The sequence below is a fragment of the Zootoca vivipara genome, chromosome 8 (genome assembly GCF_963506605.1).
Source record: "Zootoca vivipara chromosome 8, rZooViv1.1, whole genome shotgun sequence".
NCBI classification, from domain to species: domain Eukaryota; kingdom Metazoa; phylum Chordata; class Lepidosauria; order Squamata; family Lacertidae; genus Zootoca; species Zootoca vivipara.
In genome coordinates this window covers 52,268,104-52,280,165 of record NC_083283.1, presented here as the reverse complement: position 1 = coordinate 52,280,165, position 12,062 = coordinate 52,268,104, and the positions used below count along the sequence as shown (strand labels likewise).

The window sequence follows — 12,062 nt, the reverse complement described above, 5'->3', positions numbered from 1 at the left end:
CCAGAAACTGTCAAAGTATCGTGGATCGCCAGGCGCGGAATGCAGTGGAAAGAACTGCCTGCCTGCTGTCTTGGCAAGGGCTGCTTCAGTTGGGCCCCCCCTTGCGCTGGTCATACAGCTGGGGGAGAATGATTTGGCGTATTGAAACGCAGTGGACTTGAAATGGAATATCTTTGAGAACTTTGACAAGCTGTTGCAGTGGAAAGAACTCCTGCCTGCTGTCTTGGCATGGGCTGCTTCAGTTGGGCCCCCCCATGCGCTGGCCATACAGCTGGGGGAGAATGATGTGGCGTATCGAAACGCAGTGGAGTTGAAATGGAATATCTTTGAGGACTTTGACAAGCTGTTGGCTTCTTTTCCGGGGATGACGTTGCTGTGGTCCGCCTTGTTGCAGAGGCGCGTTTGGCGTGATGGGCTTTGCTCAAAGGCATTGAATAGAACCAGGAGGCTATTGAACTCATTTGTATTACGCAGGGTCCTAGATTTGAATGGTCAGATAATTTCCCACCCAGAGCTAGTACGCACTGAAGCAGCCCTTTATCGTAAGGACGGAGTACACCTTTCACCCCAAGGAAACGACATTTGGTTAGGTGACATAATTAGGGGGTTGGAGCATTGGTTGCGGGTGTGAGGGTATTGGCGGCGAGCCTTTGGGGCTCGAGTGGCGGTTAGGCATTGGAAATTTGCATAAATAAAGAATGGGGGGCAGATTGCGTCATCCTCTGCCCGAAATTGGAGATTTAATCCCGTTAAAGGGGTTCCGGGGGCGGTAGCTTTGTCCTGGGCCTACGGAGGTCAGGGCCTTATGGCACCCCCCAACGGTGGCCACAGGAGGTGTCTCAGTAGATGCATATCACTGGGCTCCTTTCTGGTGGTTAATTTCTCCCAGACTGTAACACACGGGTTGCAGTCGGATATAGTCGGTTAGGGTCCAATGCCTAAGCCAATACCGCTCAACATCCTTAACCAATAAAGTTGTGGCCTTTTCACCCACTTAAACTTACTTCACTGTGTCTTGTTCCTTATTTCTGGGGAGGGAGGGACATTGCCACACAAAACCACTTCCGCATTTTACGGAGGTGGTGTTGTGGGCGTGGCCCGTCTCGACCCTTGCGAGGGGGCTGAGAGTTCAGCCCTCTCGCGAGATGGGGGTTCCCGCCTCCGTCATTCCCCGGCTGACCAATAGGGCCAGCCGGGCGGGGCTTTCCCCATGTTTAAATCAGGCTGGAGGCGGGAACTCTGCCTCTCCTTCGCCCGGCACCTTGAGCGATCGGATCACCCACCCACCCACCCTCTGGTTAGGCAGTTAGGCAGGTTAGGCAGACGGTGCTATGGAGTCAGTCGGTCGCCTCGGTTGGCCGTGGGGCCGGGTAGGACTTTTTCCACTTGGATTAGCCAATCTGGTTTTTTCGCCTACCTCATAGCATTTCGTCACAACTTGGTTTGGCGGTTAGGCATTGGAAATTTGCATAAATAAAGAATGGGGGGCAGATTGCGTCATCCTCTGCCCGAAATTGGAGATTTAATCCCGTTAAAGGGGTTCCGGGGGCGGTAGCTTTGTCCTGGGCCTACGGAGGTCAGGGCCTTATGGCACCCCCCAACGGTGGCCACAGGAGGTGTCTCAGTAGATGCATATCACTGGGCTCCTTTCTGGTGGTTAATTTCTCCCAGACTGTAACACACGGGTTGCAGTCGGATATAGTCGGTTAGGGTCCAATGCCTAAGCCAATACCGCTCAACATCCTTAACCAATAAAGTTGTGGCCTTTTCACCCACTTAAACTTACTTCACTGTGTCTTGTTCCTTATTTCTGGGGAGGGAGGGACATTGCCACACAAGTGCAAATAGAATCGGTTTGCCTTTAAATGCAAACTGCATTGATTTTCTTCCCCATCCCTAGTGGGGAGACTGCTGCCAGGTCAGGCTCTTCTGTAAATCTTGTGTGGAGAGGAGCAGAACTGAATTTGAGGATCCATAGCTAAGAACTTCTCACATTACTCCTTGTGATATGCATGGATTTTGAAACATCAAAATAAGGCAGAAGCAATTTAGCCAGCCAAGCCTGTCACAACAGCTTAGCCAGATTATTTGGTGTGAAGGCCAAACTGATATACTGAGATAGTTATACCAACGGTTATTTTCAAGGAATGTGCTCGAAATATTTTACACAGCCATGTGTGAAATACAACCACAGAAGTGAGCTGGTTGATACATGATTCCAAGGGCTGCCTTAATCCACACAAAGAAACAGAGCCTTAAACTGGTGAGCAATTGCTTATTGCAGACTGCCTAATTACGTGCAAATATTTTATTTCAGTAGAAACCATTGTCACTAAAAGATAGTGTCAGATTCATTTTAATTTACAAGAATGGCATGGAAGCAGCTTCAAAACTAATGTGACGATAAACTCCTATGAAGGAATACATGCGTAGGTTTCTCACTGACATTTGGGTCTTTATCATTGAACACTACTGTCTTCAGACACTGCGTCTCTCCTACCAACATGTCACTTTCAAGTACAGTACTTCTCTCCATCACACCATCTATCTATGTCACATTTCTTGTCCTGCACATTTGAATGTTAATTGCTATTCATAGGGACCTGTCTCTAGTTATCTACTATCTTGCTTGTACTTTGACGAAATGTAGACTTCCATGACATTCAAGATTGTTTCATGTGTTCAGTAGTTCCTTTCATGCTTCAAACAGTCAACAATGTCAAGATCAGCAACATTTGACACTCCTTAGTGATGCTTGACAGATTATGCTAGTTGTACCAAAAACTTTTCAGTGGTAGTCCCTCAGGTTTGGAATGCTTCTTCCTCCAAAATGTTCTGCACCAATATTGTGCATCTTTCTTCAGCAGGTCAAAAGGCAAATTTTCTGCCCAGGCTTTGGGAGGGGTGGGGTGATATTATGTTTTAGTCAATTCCAGCCTCTCTACTTTTAAGACATACTGATATTTTGTCCAGCTCATTGCTTGCATTGCCACTGACCTTGAGACCTCAGCTACTTACCCTATAACAGAGAATTAATGGGATCAATAGAACCAATTAACATAGGACCATGCCTGACATTATAGTTTACAAATTTAAGTTACCAACATGCAGCTCCAAATAATGTTCATGATGAAAAGAAATGATATAATACCCATTCACATTAAATTGAGAACATGATCAGTTTGTTCTCAGCAATACTTAGCATATAAATAACTTCAATGCATGCAAGTATCTATCAAATGTCGAGAAAGTAACGGCAGACTTGAGATTTGTATGTTTATTGATTCATTAAAAATGCAAATCTTCCATTAATTTTAAAAATGAATGCCAACTCACAAAATACAATAAACACCGTAAAAACAGTCCAAATGACTAAAATCAACTCGATACAATAAATATGGATTGCATTATTTCAGTGTGCTTCATGCTGAAGACTGTAATCCTCTGCATACATATTTGAGAAAGTCCCATTGAAGATGGACGAACTTCTGGGCATAGAATTTTGCTGCATATGACTACTTTACTGCTGCCATTTGACAATCTATATTGAATGTTCTGCTCCACTGAAAAGTGATTGCATTCCACAACTCAGCTGGACTGCTTTCCCAATCTTAAGAAAGAAGAGCCACAATCAAACCTATGAAAGATTATTTCATTAGGGAAAGTAAATAACCTTATATATTTTTGCTCCATAAAGGGCTCCCAATTTAGTGAATAGCCTTCAAACAAGATTAATCTTAATACCAGCAAGGATTATTTGGATAACTGTTTCTAATTAAAATGAAGGGGGGGATGTGATACATGAATGAATGTTTAATTCATTTGGCACATGTAAAACAAGAGATTCTATTTTATATTAATCTATATGAAATTTAAAATCTATACGTATCTATGCATGCAGGCAAGTTTTGTTGTCTTATATGTCATCCAGCATAAATGTACTTATAATTATGCATACTACTCAGATAATTAATTTAAAGTCCTGCATAGATTATGCACAATGCCTGAGACTAACTGTTTGACTTGTTGCAGCTACTCCGTCATAATGCCCTGAAGTGAAATATCTCATTATTGCAATGCTGCTGTTTACAATACAAACTCACAAATTCTCTATTCCCTTCTTCCAGGGAAAACAGGGGAGGGTGAAACCCAAACACCACTTTTATATGCAGGAAAACAAAATGAATGTTCTTGGAAAAGGCAGCACTGATGGCATGAATCAATAGGAAACGCTGACCCTCTGGGTCATTTGGGACATGAATCAAAGTGTATTGTTCTTTCTTTACATTTCAGCATTACAGGAGCCTTAAAAGCATAGCAGTGGAATAATCTTTCCACAGTTTTATTCCTGTTTCGGCTATATGCCGTTTGAAACCCCACTCCATAAAAAGAAGCCAACGGTTGTGTAAAAAAGGCACCAGCCCTTGCTAGATGCCAGACTCAGAGAACTGGGCTTTAATCTTGACTCCATAGCCCAGGCTATAAAACTCCGAAAAGTGCTCAAACCCAGCAAGGAGACAATTTAGCTCTGCATCAACTGGATAGCTAACTCTGCCCAGAACCTACTGAACTCTGAATCAGCACCTTGGTCCTTGTCCATGGTCCTGATCTTGTCTGAGTTCCAGGCAATACTGGAATGCAGAACCTACTAGTCTCTTGTCTTGCTTCAGTGATCATCTCCTTTCGGTGGTGAAAATCCCAACTGATGAGAATAGGAAGCACAGGTGGTGGCAATGGCATGTCTTTTGCTTGCTTGGGCTGATATGCCAGTTGAGCTCCTATCTAAAAACAGTGGACCTAGCCTAGAGTCATGCATGTACTAATTACATTCAGATTAGACTACTGTACTGTAATTGCTGTACATGGTGCTCCCTTTGAAAATGATCCAGAAACTTCAGCTGGTACAGAACATGGCTGCTTTTGTTCAATATATTGCAATTCTTTTGTACCAGTTTCACCAGTCACCGGCATGTTTCTGGGCCCCATTCAAGGTGCTGATTTGACCTTTAAATGTTTCAGGCCTAGGTTACCTGATGGTCTGCCTATGCCCAAATTATCCTGCCTATGCTTAGAGATTCTGCTTATTAGCATGCCTTTAAGATCTGTTACAGGGACATGGGTGGCGCTATGGGTTAAACCACAGAGCCTAGGGCTTGCCAATCAGAAGGTTGGCAGTTTGAATCCCCGCAATGGGGTGAGCTCCCATTGCTCGGTCCCTGCTCCTGCCAACCTAACAGTTCAAAAGCACGCAGTGCAAGTAGATAAATAGGTACTGCTCTGGTGGGAAGGTAAACGGCGTTTCTGTATGCTGCTTTGGTTCGCCAGAAGCGGCTTAGTCTTGCTGGCCACATGACCCAGAAGCTGTACACTGGCTCTCTCGGCCAGTAAAATGAGATGAGCGCCACAACGCCAGAGTCGTCTGTGACTGGACCTAATGGTCAGGGGTCCCTTTACCTTTAAGATCCATTACACTAGCAGGCACCAGGGACAGAGACTTCTCCGGATTGGCCCCCACTTTATGGAACTCCATCCCTATGAATGTATGGTCATAGGCTTTAAAAAAACTAATTGCTTCAAAGAGTTTTTAACTGGTGTACCTTTGGGACCTGCCGGTGTTTTATTTACTGTGGATATTGTCTTTCACTGCTGTGGCTTTGGAAATGTTTTTGTTTTTTTTACTTGTTTATATTGAAATGTATTGCATGTTGAGACCCCGTAACCACCACCTCAAGGAGGAATAAAAACACTAGGACACAGGATATAAGGTTAATGTTATTGGGACCTGCCGATGTTTTATTTACTGTGGATATTGCCTTTCAATGATGTGGCTTTGGAAATGTTTTTTTTTTACTTGTTTATATTGAAATGTATTGTTGATTTGAAGGCTTTATTCTGCTGTTGTATTGTAATCTGGTTGTTAGCTGCCTAGGGTGGGCATAGTCCAGAAAAGTGGTTTGTATTACCGGTACTTAAGCAAACAAATAAATTAATAAGCAATTGTAATATATTTTTTTTAATGATCCAGGTAGAAAACTCCAAAGGTCAGGCAAATTCCCAATGTTTGGCAACATGAAGATCATCTATAGGATCCTTGTACGCAGCTTGGCCAGTGGTCAGAAATGATGGGTGTTGAAATCCAATGGAATCTGGAGGTCACAGGTTCCCCATCTCTGTGTCCTAATGCTAACCATTAAAAAAACCTTGAAGAGACTTTCACGGATTGTATGAGCAGACCACTTGACCAACAGTGGGTATATTTTGAATTCAATTATAGTAATTAATTATTGCAAGCCTTTTATGTGGCTGTTGTCCTTCATCCAGATGCAAAACCTTCTCTTGTTCCTGGCATGCTTGTCCACTGCAGTGGAGGACAGGCATGGCTGGATTTTCAGGCTGTTCCACATGCTACAATTTGGAATGAGGTAGCTGAAACCAAACAATGGATCCCATGGAAGAACATGACAATGGGAGGGACAACACCACCAATTTACATATGATACCACTTAAGTTGAGAAACAGCTGTTAGCTTTTTCTGTGCTTTTCCCATACTGTTTACAAAATAAGCTCAAGGAAGTTTGGCCGTTGCTACTTTTCCTCAGTTACTTTCAAAATTTTCTTAGAAAAAGTGACAATAAGTGTTTGCTTTTTCATTTTTATCCTTTACATTCTCATTAGTCTTCCATGTGTGACCTGAAAGAAAGCTGGCAGAGGGTACTAGAACTGATTGGCCCATGCCCTCTGCAAACTATAGAAGGCTCTGGTCTGTTAGTTATTTGATTCATTTTATGCTTGTCGGGTGCCTCTGTAATAAACCTATCTGTCACTCTATAGAATTCAATAAATTAAAGAGAGAAGATAGTCTAAAACAATTCAACACACTTCTGTTCACTTTGAAATCACAGACAAAAGATACTCAGTGTAGAATTTGTTTTGGAAGGAAAAATAAGGTTTACTTTTGCTTCTGGCAGCATATATCCTTCTCAGGCATGTAAGAATAATAATAATAATAATAATAATAATAATAATAATAATAATAATAATTATTATTATTAAAATGGGGTATTAGGGGAGGGGTAGTACCTCTGGTGGGGGACATATCATGCTCCTTTTGGGGTAGTTTCTCTACCTTTGGTCACCACCCTGTATTCAGCTCTCAGCTGTGGCTTCTAGAAGCTGTCAGCATGTAGCAGTGGTGACACCATGGGAATGGTTTTGACTGGCCAGCTAAACCAGCTAGGAGTAGCCAATGAGACTCAAACTCTCGGTGAGTTAAAGACTTACCCTGCATGGGAAGACAGGCTCCAGCAGATTCAGAAGATGAGACCAATAGTGGGTCCAGTGGTCAAGAGGATGGTTTCTGCATGTGCTGCAATGGAAGTGGGGAGCAGATAGGGCTTGTCAACCTAGGAAGGTAGCCCATCTAGGAGAAGGAAAATTCTGGTCCTAAACCTCCGCTGCCACGTGGGATATCTTTGGGAGAAGATGGGTGGTGGTAACTGGTATTTTCCTTGGCCTTGCAAATGCCATTAAGCCATGAGAATGAGGATTCTTTGAGTTGAGTCAAGACTTTTAAAAATGGTATAATATTGCTCTAAATGTATTGTTGTTGTTTAGTTGTTTGGTCGTGCCCGACTCTTTGTGACCCCATGGACCAGAGCACGCCAGGCACTCCTGTCTTCCACTGCCTCCCGCAGTTTGGTCAGACTCATGTTGGTAGCTTCAAGAACACTGGTGAACCATCTCGTCCTCTGTCGTCCCCTTCTCCTTGTGCCCTCCATCTTTCCCAACATCAGGGTCTTTTCTAGGGAGTCTTCTCTTCTCATGAGGTGGCCAAAGTATTGGAAACTCAGCTTCAGGATCTGCCCTTCCAGTGAGCACTCAGGGCTGCTTTCCTTCAGAATGGATAGGTTTGATCTTCTTGCAGTCCATGGGACTCTCTAGAGTCTCCTCCAGCACCATAATTCAAAAGCACCAATTCTTCGGCGATCAGCCTTCTTTATAGTCCAGCTCTCACTTCCATACATCACTACGGGGAAAACCACAGCTTTAACTATATGGACCTTTGTTGGCAAGGTGATGTTTCTGCTTTTTAAGATCCTGTCTAGGTTTGTCATTCCTTTTCTCCCAAGAAGCAGGCGTCTTTTAATTTCGTGACTGCTGTCATCATCTGCAGTGATCATGGAACCCAAGAAAGTAAAATCTCCCACTGCCTCCATTTCTTCCCCTTCTATTTGCCAGAAGGTGATGGGACTAGGGGCCATGATCTTAGTTTTTTTGATGTTGAGCTTCAGACCATATTTTGCACTCTCCTCTTTCACTCTCATTAAAAGGTTCTTTAATTCCTCCTCACTTTCTGCCATCAGATGTATAGTGCAGTCTTAGTCATGAATGTGCCTGAAATATTATTGAATGCGCTTGAAAGAACCTATGGTGATGATTGGATGAAGTAAGCTAGCTGATACTACTTTGTTTAATTCTTAAAATTCTATAGTTCAGATAGATCTAACGTTCTTCAAGCTTCAGTAACCTTTTTGATTGGATCTCATATTACCTGCAATAAGATGCTTTCAGAGGCACACAGAATGGAATCCAAGGTATAGAGTCATAGTAGCTGCTGAGATGCCAAATTCAGCATCTACTGTAGATCAGGGGTGAGGGACCTGCGGCTCTCCCGTTGTTGCTGGACTGCAACTCCCATATTCTTGCCCATCCGTCATGCTGGCTGGGACTAATGGATGTCCAGCACCTTAAAGGCCACAGGTTCCCCATCCCTGATCAAGTGGAAGTGATGGATTCCAACATATTAGCATTTCCCGAGGGTTTCCCCTCAACCATGTTTGTAACTTACTGTTGACGGATAGACCGAATAGTTCCAGTCTATGCAATTTCCAATTATCTGACTTCTGCCTAAGAAACCAAATTGATTTCCATGGAATATAAATTTAAGTTGGCAGTTCTCACAGTTTGTAAAGAGGTTTAATGGATTAAAGGTTAATTGAAAACAAAGGAAAATGCTTGGTTCTTTGTCTTACCTTTTCAAAGCATTAGGCTAGCTTTCCCTGTGCCAATGAAAGTGAAAATTATAGTGCTTCTTATACTAAGGCAGTGTGAACAAACACTACCACAAAACAGAAGGTTCAGTAAAGGGCAGGCATCATTTTCATTTTCTTTTCTTTCTTTTTTTTAAAATGGCAAAATGGCTGAAAATAGAGGGCAGGTAGGATGCAAAGTTAAGCATCAAACTATTGAATCCAAGTGATACAAAATAGAAGAGTTGTATAACCCAGTCCTGCCCATGTTTACTTAGAAGAATTCCATTGAGTTCAAATGGACTTATTCATATGGTTTAGTATTGCAGGCCTAAGTATGTGATTACCTTTCCTTTAAAATCAATGGATCTGTAAAGGGCTTAGTGTTTGTGACTGACACACTGCACACAAATGTCTGTAAATATATCATGATGAAAAGTAGGTTCTGGGAAAAGAAGGTAATTAACCCTTACCTCACCTGCCATTTCTTCATTCCAGATCAGCCCCCATGTTGCTTTAACTTACTCCTTGATGTTCTCTCATCTAAGGATAAATGAGTCAGGGAGACATTTTGGGCAGCGAACCACTGGGCCGGAAATTGTTAAGCAAGCCTCTCTCAGCTGGCCACCACCACACATTCTGCTCAGATTTTTAATTCAACTGTTGCAGCACTGTTATTGCATGTGTATGTCGTTTGTTAGCTTGGATGTCACCACACTAGCTAGGTTCCTGGTTGGTTCTTGGACAAGCCTTAGGACAACAGGAGCAAATATGATGGTGAGTTAGGAAGGATTTCCATATCCACCACCAAGGTGGCTAGTTATCCATGATGTTCCTTGGGAGGATGGTGAAGCACATGTTGAAAAAACTGCTTAGGTCAGGGCCTGATTGAAAGTCAAGCATGAGTGGAGCTCCCAGTTCCTATACCAGCTCTCAATCTGAGCTATTTCAATGCTGAAGCAGCAGCCGTGGGCTTCCTGACATGGTGATAGTCAACAGTAAGCACCGTGAGCATCCACTGGGTAGAAAAGTGGGGGAAGAGGTTTTTAAAATAAGTAAATGCATGTGAGCGTCCTATACAATCCCAGTTCTTCTCGACAAACATTAAGAAGGTTAACATTCCCAGAAGAATGTTCAATAATTAATAAGCTCTTTTCTCTGGTGCTAAAATTTCGTGTTACTATAGGAAGCAAGGCCTTAAGCAATGGCAATTAAAGAGCACTGTGAATTATGCAGCATAGTACATTAAATGCCAAGGAAGGTGGATTGATGTTGCAATCCTATACACGCTTAGCTGGGAAGAAGTCCCATTTAACTCAGTGGAGCTTAATTCTGAGGGGGCATGCCTGGGATTCTAGTATAATCTAAATTGAAAGGTGCAATGATACTTGGCTAGAATTAAGCCCCAAGTGCAATCAATGAACATCATTAGGACCAGCTTGTTACCATCACTTTTGCACTTTTTCAATCAATCAATATACTTTATTCGACCGATAGTCAGAACAAAAACATTTCACAATACAAAGATAAACATATAAAACTGAAGGCATCAGGAGGATACATAAAATATAAAAATATAAAACTGAAGACATCAGCGGGATACATAAAAATATAAAACTGAGGGCATCAGCGGGATACATAAATGGGGTATGACCGCACTACTAAACCTCCTACAGGTAACCCACATCAAGACATTCGATTATACGTTTCCGACACTTGAGCGCCAGGAAAATGAATTTAGCCATGAATTTATTTTCCCAGTGGGCTTGTTTAGCAAATATGCTGCCTGCCGTTCTCTTGGTCTCTCTCTTTGCACTTTTTAAAGGAGGAACACATTAAAACAGTATAAAAACTGCCCTTCTTCAATCCATCTCGTAAGATTTATTGTAAGGAACTTTAGGTTTCTTTTTCAGTACTCAAACACTTGATGCAGCCTCCTTTCTAGAAGGAAACAAACTCTTACAAACTCTTACAAAAGGAGAATATTGATTCAGTATAAACTGAAAATGCTCATTTGGGTTAAAAACCATGGAACAAAAAATACAGAGGCGTGTACTTGTCTTTGAGGACATAGGACTTGACAGGTTGCAAGAAAATAGGTGTTTTGGGGTTAATACCCACTCTATTACTACTGCTATAATTGCAAGCACAGGGACAAAGCAACTGCTGCCCCCTGCCCACACAGGTGAGCAAAGGAAGGGTTGTTCTGCCAAGGCCAAGGGTTTTTAGTAAGGGCAGTGGTTCTTTTGTGGATTCAAAGGCAATAGGCACATTTATGGATGAGGACTACCAATTTTTGAATACACAGAATCACAGAATTGTAGAGCTGGAAGGGACCACAAAGGTCATCCGGTCCAACCCCCTGCAGTGCAGGAATCTTTTTGCCCAATGTGGGGCTCAAACCCATGACCCTGAGATGATGAGTCTTACGCTCTACCAACTGTGCTGTCCTACAAAGCGTGTATAGAAAGCATAAACATATCAAGGCACATCTGCAGCTAAGTAAATCTTAAAAGACATAAAGCACATTATTACATAGCTAAAGGTACCCCTGACCGTTAGGTCCAGTCGTGGACGACTCTGGGGTTGCAGCGCTCATCTTGCACTGTAGGCCGAGGGGGGGGGAGCTGTTTGTCTGCAGACAGCTTCTGGGTCATGTGGCCAGCATGACTAAGCCGCTTCTGGCAAATCAGAGCAGCGCACAGAAACGCCATTTACCTTCCCGCCAGCGCGGTACCTATTTTTCTACTTGCACTTGACGTGCTTTCGAACTGCTAGGTGGGCAGGAGCTGGGACAGAGCAATGGGAGCTCACCTCGTCACGGGGATTCGAACCGTCAACGTTCTGATCAGCAAGCCCTAGGCTCAGTGGTTTAGACCACAGCGCCACCCGCGTCCAGATTACATAGCTAGACACAACTAAAATAAATACCCTAAATAGCATTCCTCACACCCCTTCTGTTGCTGCAAGGGAATCCCACAAGTACGACAGCAGGTGGATCCCATCATAACTGGAACTAGATGATGCAGCACT

The 12,062-nt window shown here is 43.0% G+C and overlaps 1 long non-coding RNA gene across 1 annotated transcript in view; it reads left to right on the top strand.

Annotated features, from left to right (window-relative positions):
- LOC132592551 (uncharacterized) overlaps positions 1 to 6,980 on the top strand; it is a 43,186-nt gene extending 36,206 nt beyond the window's left edge. Inside the window, exon 3 of the long non-coding RNA XR_009558035.1 lies at positions 6,026 to 6,980. This is a non-coding gene — a long non-coding RNA (uncharacterized LOC132592551). The remainder of the gene's footprint in view (positions 1 to 6,025) is intronic.
- The last annotated feature ends 5,082 nt before the right edge of the window (positions 6,981 to 12,062 follow it).